This window comes from Malania oleifera, chromosome 6 (genome assembly GCF_029873635.1).
Source record: "Malania oleifera isolate guangnan ecotype guangnan chromosome 6, ASM2987363v1, whole genome shotgun sequence".
Classification (NCBI taxonomy): Eukaryota; Viridiplantae; Streptophyta; class Magnoliopsida; order Santalales; family Ximeniaceae; genus Malania; species Malania oleifera.
Window position 1 is genome coordinate 55,787,491 of NC_080422.1, and position 7,682 is coordinate 55,795,172.

Consider the following 7,682-nt stretch of genomic DNA (forward strand, 5'->3'; position numbering starts at 1 on the left):
ACGAGAGGAAAAATGAGCAAAACAAAGCTAAGAAGGTCACTACACTTAAGGCATCATCAAACTATTCAAGTGAAGGAAGTGATTCCGAAACGGATGATGACATGACCTTGCTAACAAAGAAGTTCGGGAAGTTCTTGAAAAAGAACAAGAAGTTCAACAGAAAATTCCGGAACTCTAAATCAGAAAGAGGAGAGCAAAGCATGAAGAAAAAGAAGGAGGATCCACTCACATGCTAAAACTGTCGAGAAGTTGGACACATCAAGCTTGAGTGCCCCAAGCTCGTGAAAGCCTCAAAGAAAAAGAAGAAGGCGCTGAAAGTCGGCTGGGACACACACAGCACTAGTGGTTCAGAATCTGAATCCAGCGACAACTAGGTGGCCAATCTGTGTCTAATGGCACATGATGACCTTGAGATTTGCTTAAGATCAGCATCCTTTAAAGATAGATGATATATGGATAGCGGATGCTAACGCCACATGACCGGGGTTAAAGCAAAGTTCACATCCATCATACCCAACGATGAAGGGTTGTTACTTTTGGAGATAATGCTAAGGGAAGGATCACAGGTTTAGGTAAAGTCGGTAATGATTCCTCACTCATTATAGATGATGTTTTACTAGTTGAAGGTTTAAAGCACAATTTATTAAGCATTAGTCAACTATGTGATAAAGGCTACAAAGTATCATTTGAACATGACAAGTGCATAGTTGAACACAAAACTGATAATAAGATATTGTTCATTGCTAAGCGTCATGAAAATGTATATACCACAAGATTTGATAAATTAACTTCACAGAGTGTGACATGCTTATCTGCTATGAATGAAATAAGTTGGATTTGACATAGGAGACTAGGACACGCAAACATGGATTTAATCTCAAAACTAGTCAAGAAAGAATTAGTTAAGAGACTGCCTAAGACTAAATTTGTGAAAAATAAAATCTGTGATGCATGCCAATTAGGAAAACAAGCAAGAACAAGCTTTAAGAATAAGAAAGAGATATCCACTACTAGGCCACTCCAACTGCTACACTTAGACTTATTTGGACCAAACCCAATTCAGAGATTAGGAGGAAAATCATATGCCTTTGTCATTGTTGATGATTTTTCAAGATACACATGGGTACTATTCTTAGGTCACAAAGATGAAGCATGTGAACAATTTATAAACCTGTGCAAGAAAGTCCAAAATGAAAAGGGATATACAATTACTAAAATTCGAAGTGATAGGGGTAGAGAATTTAAAAATCAAGGCATGGAAGACTATTGTAATTCATTAGGAATTGCCCATAATTTTTTAGCACCTAGAAAACTGCAACAGAATGGTGTAGTTGAAAGGAAGAATAGGTCTATACAAGAAATGGCCAGAACTATGCTTAACGAACATAAATTACCTAAATACTTCTGGGCTGAGGCAGTGAATACTGCTTGCTATGTGCTAAATAGAGTTCTGATTAGACCATCACTTAATAAGACTTCTTACGAATTATGGAATGGTCATAGACCAAACATATCATATTTTCATGTCTTTGGCTGTAAATGTTTTGTGCTTAGAGACAATGAGCATCTAGGAAAATTTGATATGAAATTAGATGAAGGTATCTTCCTAGGGTATGACTTAGATAGTAAAGCCTATAGAGTATATAACAAACAAACATTGACGGTCATAGAATCTATTCATGTAGTGTTTGATGAGTCAAATCCCTTCTCCAAAAGAACTGATGAAGATGAAATTGAATTAAACAAGGAACTAGAAGAACTGTCAATTGAGAATGATTCAGAAAAGAAAAATAAACTTAAGAAACCATCCATTGAAATTAATCAAACTGAAAATGAGGTTAATGAACCACCTAGAGAATGGAAATACATAAAGAATCATCCCATAGATCAAATAATAGGTGAACCATTACGTGGGGTAGCCACTCGCTCCTCTCTTAGAAACATAGTGAGTCATTTTGTATTTCTATCTCAAGAAGAACCTAAGAATGTGAGTGAAGCTATAGATGATGAATCTTGGGTGCTGTCTATGCAAGAAGAATTAAATCAATTTGAGAGAAACAAATTATGGACATCAGTTCCCAGACCTGAGGATAAGTCAATCATAGGGACCAAATGGATATATAAGAATAAGAAAGATGAACATGGAGTAGTTGTGAGAAATAAGGTTAGATTAGTAGCTCAGGGATATAATCAAGAAGAAGATATATATTTTGAAGAAACATTTGCACTTGTAACTAGGATGGAAGCCATACGAATGCTTTTAGCATATGCATCTTTTAAGGATTTCAAGCTATATCAAAGGGACGTCAAAAGTGCATTTTTAAATGGCTATATAAATGAAGAAGTGTATGTAGAACAACCCCTAGGCTTTGAAAACCATAAGAATCCAGATAATGTTTATAGACTGACAAAAGCCTTGTATGGTTTAAAGCAAGCTCCTAGAACTTGGTATGAAAGGTTAAGCAGTTTTTTATTAGAAAATGAATTTATAAGAGGAAAGATAGATACAACCCTATTCATAAAGTCTAAGAAAGATGATATTCTCCTAGTGCAAGTATATGTAAATGACATCATATTTGGCGCTACAAATAAAGAATTGTGTAATGAATTTGCCAATATCATGCAAAATGAATTTGAGATGAGCATGATGGGTGAACTAAATTTCTTCCTAGGACTTCAGATCAAACAAGCAAATCATGGAATATTCATAAATCAATCAAAATATATTAGAGACTTACTCAAAAAGTTTAATATGGAAGAAGAAAAAATACTAGGTACACCTATGAGCACTTCATTGAAATTAGACAAAGATGAGCAAGGTATACCAGTAGACGTCAAGCTATATCGTGGAATGATAGGTAGCTTGTTATACCTGACTTCGAGTAGACCAGATATAATGTTTAGCGTATGTTTGTGCGCAAGATTTCAGTGTGCACCAAAAGAGTCTCATTTGCTAGCTATTAAACAGATACTTAGATATCTGATAGGAACCATGGAAATTGGGTTATGGTATCCTAAGTACACATCCTTTGAGATTCTTAGTTATTCAGATGCTGATTTTGCAGGTAGCAAAGTGGATAGGAAGAGCACTAGTGGTACTTGTCATTTCTTAGGACACTCCTTGGTCTCTTGGTTTTCCAAGAAACAAAATTCAGTTGCTCTTTCCACAGCTGAGGCTGAATATATAGCGGTAGGTAGTTGTTGTGCTCAAACGCTTTACATGAAGCAACAATTGAAGGATTTTGGATTAAGTTATGAAACAATCCCTATAAGATGCGATAATACGAGGGCAATAAATATCTCAAAGAATCCTATATTACATTCACGAACTAAGCACATAGAAATACGACACCACTTTCTTCGTGATCATGTACAAAAAGGGGATGTGATACTAGAATTTGTATGCATGAATGAACAATGGGCAGATATATTCACGAAACCACTTGTGGAGGATAGGTTTATCTAAATTAGGCGTGAATTAGGTCTCATGCATAGTCAAGAGGTTACTTAGAATTATGTTAGATGATATAATTCAAGGGGAGCAACGTCACTTACGATATGATCACTTGGTATTGCATTAATCAACAATTGAACACGTTTAAAACCTTAAGATTTCTAAGGGGAGAAGAATATAAGGGTACGTCTACTTATGTTTTATTAGTTTACACCTTTTTGTTGATGTCAAAAGGGGGAGAAAATTGGAAGCAAAAATAATAGAATGGAAGCAAAAATAATAGAATGGAATTATGCAAAGAGGGAGATATGCAAAGGGGGAGAAACTATTGTTAATGTCATGGTTGAAACATCATGAACATATTCATTATGAGCATATTTCATACTTAATTTAGATTCAGGAACATTGTGTACGAACATGAGCATATTGTCATTCATTGAATATTTGATGCATTAATTGAGGAGGAGCCTTGTTAGGCATAACCCATTATACATTTTTTCTCGTGCATTTGTCATCATCAAAAAGGAGGAGATTGTTGACTCTACGAGTCCAATCCTGTTTTGATAATGACAAATCACTTGGTATTTGATCTGTGCATTGAGTTTGTGAACAAGAACCATATTAAGCATGCACGGAAAGATAACGAGTCATGGAAGTCACAAAGGAAAGCTAACATATCTTGGCAAAATCCATGGAACTCAAAGAGTACGAGAATCAAGATGCAAGCGGCAAAGTTCAAGAACATCTTGGGAATGGGTATTTAGAACTTATGTACTTACATTTTCATATGATTTAATTTGAGACTCAACATAACTTAAACTTTCTTTAGGATTCATGCATTTCATCTATATCATTAGGGAACCTTCATGGACTTAGAAATGTTTTTGAAATCATGGAAAATATGTTTTATAAAAGGCCCAAGAAAAAGAGCAAAGCATATTTTGAAATTAGAAAAATAAAATTGAGAAAAAGGGACTTCAGTAGCCTGAACTCACCCTCAGTAGCCTGAAAAATTTCTTCATGAGCTTGAAGATTAAGTTCGGTAGCCTGAAGAATTAATGGGAAAACACAGCAAGTTGGCCGAGGCACCTCGGTCGCCTGACCTTGGAACCTCAGACACTTGAACCCACTTCAGAAGCTTGAACTTCCCTATTTAGGCGCCTGACCCTGCATTCAACTTGATTTTTCAAAGGCTTAAAGGACTTCGGTTGCCTGGGCTTTCACCCTCAGGTGCCTGAACCTGCGGAAAACTTAAAATTGTGATTTTAATTAAACGAACGCGCGAGCTATTTCTTTAATCTAATGGTTGAGATTAATCCTAAGGGTAAGACACTATATATAATGAATATCTAAAACCTAGAACGAAGGGAATACACACAACAAGAGAAGAACACACCTTATTGCAAGAATATAGAGAAACTTGAGCTGATTGTCTGCACTTCATTCTACTTTCATCTTCTCTGGGAAAATCTACTCCGAAAATCAAAGGGCATTCATTCATTCAACTGTATTTCAATCTAGTATTGAGGTTTGATCATTCAAGTTATTATTCTCAAGAACTTCTCATCTCATTACGTGTTCTTGATTATCCTTAGAAAAGTTTGATCTTGTGTGCGTTCATACATATAAAAAATTGTTTTTAAAAAGATCTTTACTTGAGAAAGTTGTTTAGCTATTAATTGATTGTTATTGATTCAAGAGTATATATATTTATATAAATTGTGTTCATAGAGCATATTATTGAAAAATCTATTTTTGATTAGGTATTAAAAGGTTGATCTTGAAATTGCTTATACATATACATATTTTTTAAACAAGATCATTACTTGATTAAGGTTGTGCGATTGATTGAATGGTTTGATTCAAGTGTGTATTAAGATAAAAGATTTATATTTTAAATATATTAAAACACTTGAATATATATATCCTTGGTATTCAAAATTATCTATTTTATTAAGGGATATCTTGTTTGGAAAATCTCATTATCAAGATTTTTTTCTTTGAATTACATATCATATACATTTACGTATTACAAAGATCAAGTTGGGATTAAATATTTGATAGAAAGCTTTTTTATATATATTGATAAAATATTCAAGATAAGGCTTTTATCAAGTTCACATTAGATATATGTGTGCATCTTTACAACGAGAACTAGAACCCTATACTCCAAAGCATTTTAAATATATCATTATGTGGGAGTTGTGATTAAAGAGGGTTTGTGTGTTGAAGCATATCATACATAAACGATTGTATCGTTTTCATACATTCATGAGTTTCAAGTTTAATCATATGTTAATGTGCTAGGAAATCGAATTGTACTCACAAGTTTTTGTTAGAAGTATTGTTTTGAGTGTTATTTTTCAGATTCTATTGTATACACGATTCAGTGTGTGAACCGGTGTGTGAGGAGAGAGCTATATCTCTTGTAAGCAGCAGAGTAGGAGGGAGCTGTGCCTCTTGTAAGCAGCGTATTGTAAGGGAAGTTTCATCCCAATTCAAAGGCCCGGAGGACTGAAGTCATTTTATCCTTCGAAAAAATAGCCTGGACATAGGGTCAAACGACCGAGGTCAAGGTTCAATCATCTGAGGTTCTTTTGCTAGTTTTTGTTTTTCACCCAAAAATCTTCAAACGACTTAGCTTATTTTTCAGACGTCTGAGGAAATTCTTCAGTCAAGCGAACTTAAAGTTCAGTAGTCTAAAATTCCCAATTTTGGCATATTTACTTTCCAGTTCAAAAATGTGTTTTGTTTTCTTTCTTGGTTCTTTTATAAAAACAATTTTCAGGGTTTTGAAATTAATTCTAAGTCCATGAATGTCTACTAATGATGTTCATGAAATGCATGAGTCCTAAAGTCATTCTAAGGTATATGTTGAGCCTCAAATTAAATCATATGAAAATGTAAATACGTGGGGTCTAAGTACCCATTCCCAAGATGTTCTTGAATTTTGCCGATTGCGTCTTGATTATCGTACTCTTTGAGTTCCATGGATTTTGCCAAGATATGTATGCTTTACTTTAAGGCTTCCATGATTCATTATCCTTCCGTGCATGCTTAATATGGTTCCTGTTCACAAACTCAATGCACAGATCAATTACCAAGTGATTTGTCATTATCAAAACTAGATTGGACTGGTAGAGTCAACAATTGGGATTTAAGAAGCTACATGCTGACCCTGTATCAAAGAGAGCAATGACCTTGATAGGCTTTAAGTATTTTTTAGCTAGTACCCAGACTGGAGTTGTTGGAGTAGTATGATTTTCTCTTTTGAACTCAGTTTCCATTGTCTCATGGATGGAACAAAGGTTGAGGATTTCATCCTCCTTGGTTATGTTGGGACAATCATCATTTTTGATGGGTCAAATTTTGGAGCATTCATAGATTTGGAAACTTTCGAGCTTGTCATCTTCATCGTTTGAAATATCAATTGATCCATTTGTCTCATATGTTTGCTAGAATTCAAGAATGGACTCATCATTTTGATCATCATCATCGAGAGAATATCGATTCAATGTCGTCCTTAGAGTCCTAGGCTGTGTTCTTGTGCGACATTTGAACAAGTCTTGTTCATTTCTTCTTCTTTGGGCAATCTTTTGCATAATGCCTCTTTTGATTGCACATATAATGTCTTTGTCTTTTTGGGTCTCTTCGATGCTTCCTTTTTCTTAGATACTTCCATTTTGTCTTCTTGTGTCTCGACTTTCTGGATTTCCTGTGTGTTTGAAAATCTACTTCTCTGGGTTCTGAGTTCGTCATTTAAGTAACCGTGTCTTCTAAAACCATGCTCAGTTGATCTTCATCCTCTAGTTCATATCCATGATTTTCGTGTCCAACCTTATTCCCTTTTGATCGTTATGACTCTATGTATGAAGTATAATCACCAACCAGAAAATCCAGAAGCCAGCCTTGTTCCCAAAAACAAAGATCCCAAAATCACAAACCCATACTTTATTTATGACAAGACCATGTATCCTTTGAATCTCTTGAAAAAGTTCATACTAAGACTGCAGTAGCAAAGGGAGTGAAAGAGCTTATTGAAGCTTCAAAATTTGATTCTTACCAGCTGATGGCAATGAAAGAAGAACAATTTGTGACTCTGGAATTCCCTCATGACTTCCAACGAAAATATCTCAACCAAGGATATACTCATATACACATGGGGGCCGTCAAGCTCTATTTAACCTTTCACAGGAGGAAAGGTCTTCCAGTTAGTTCAAAAATCACT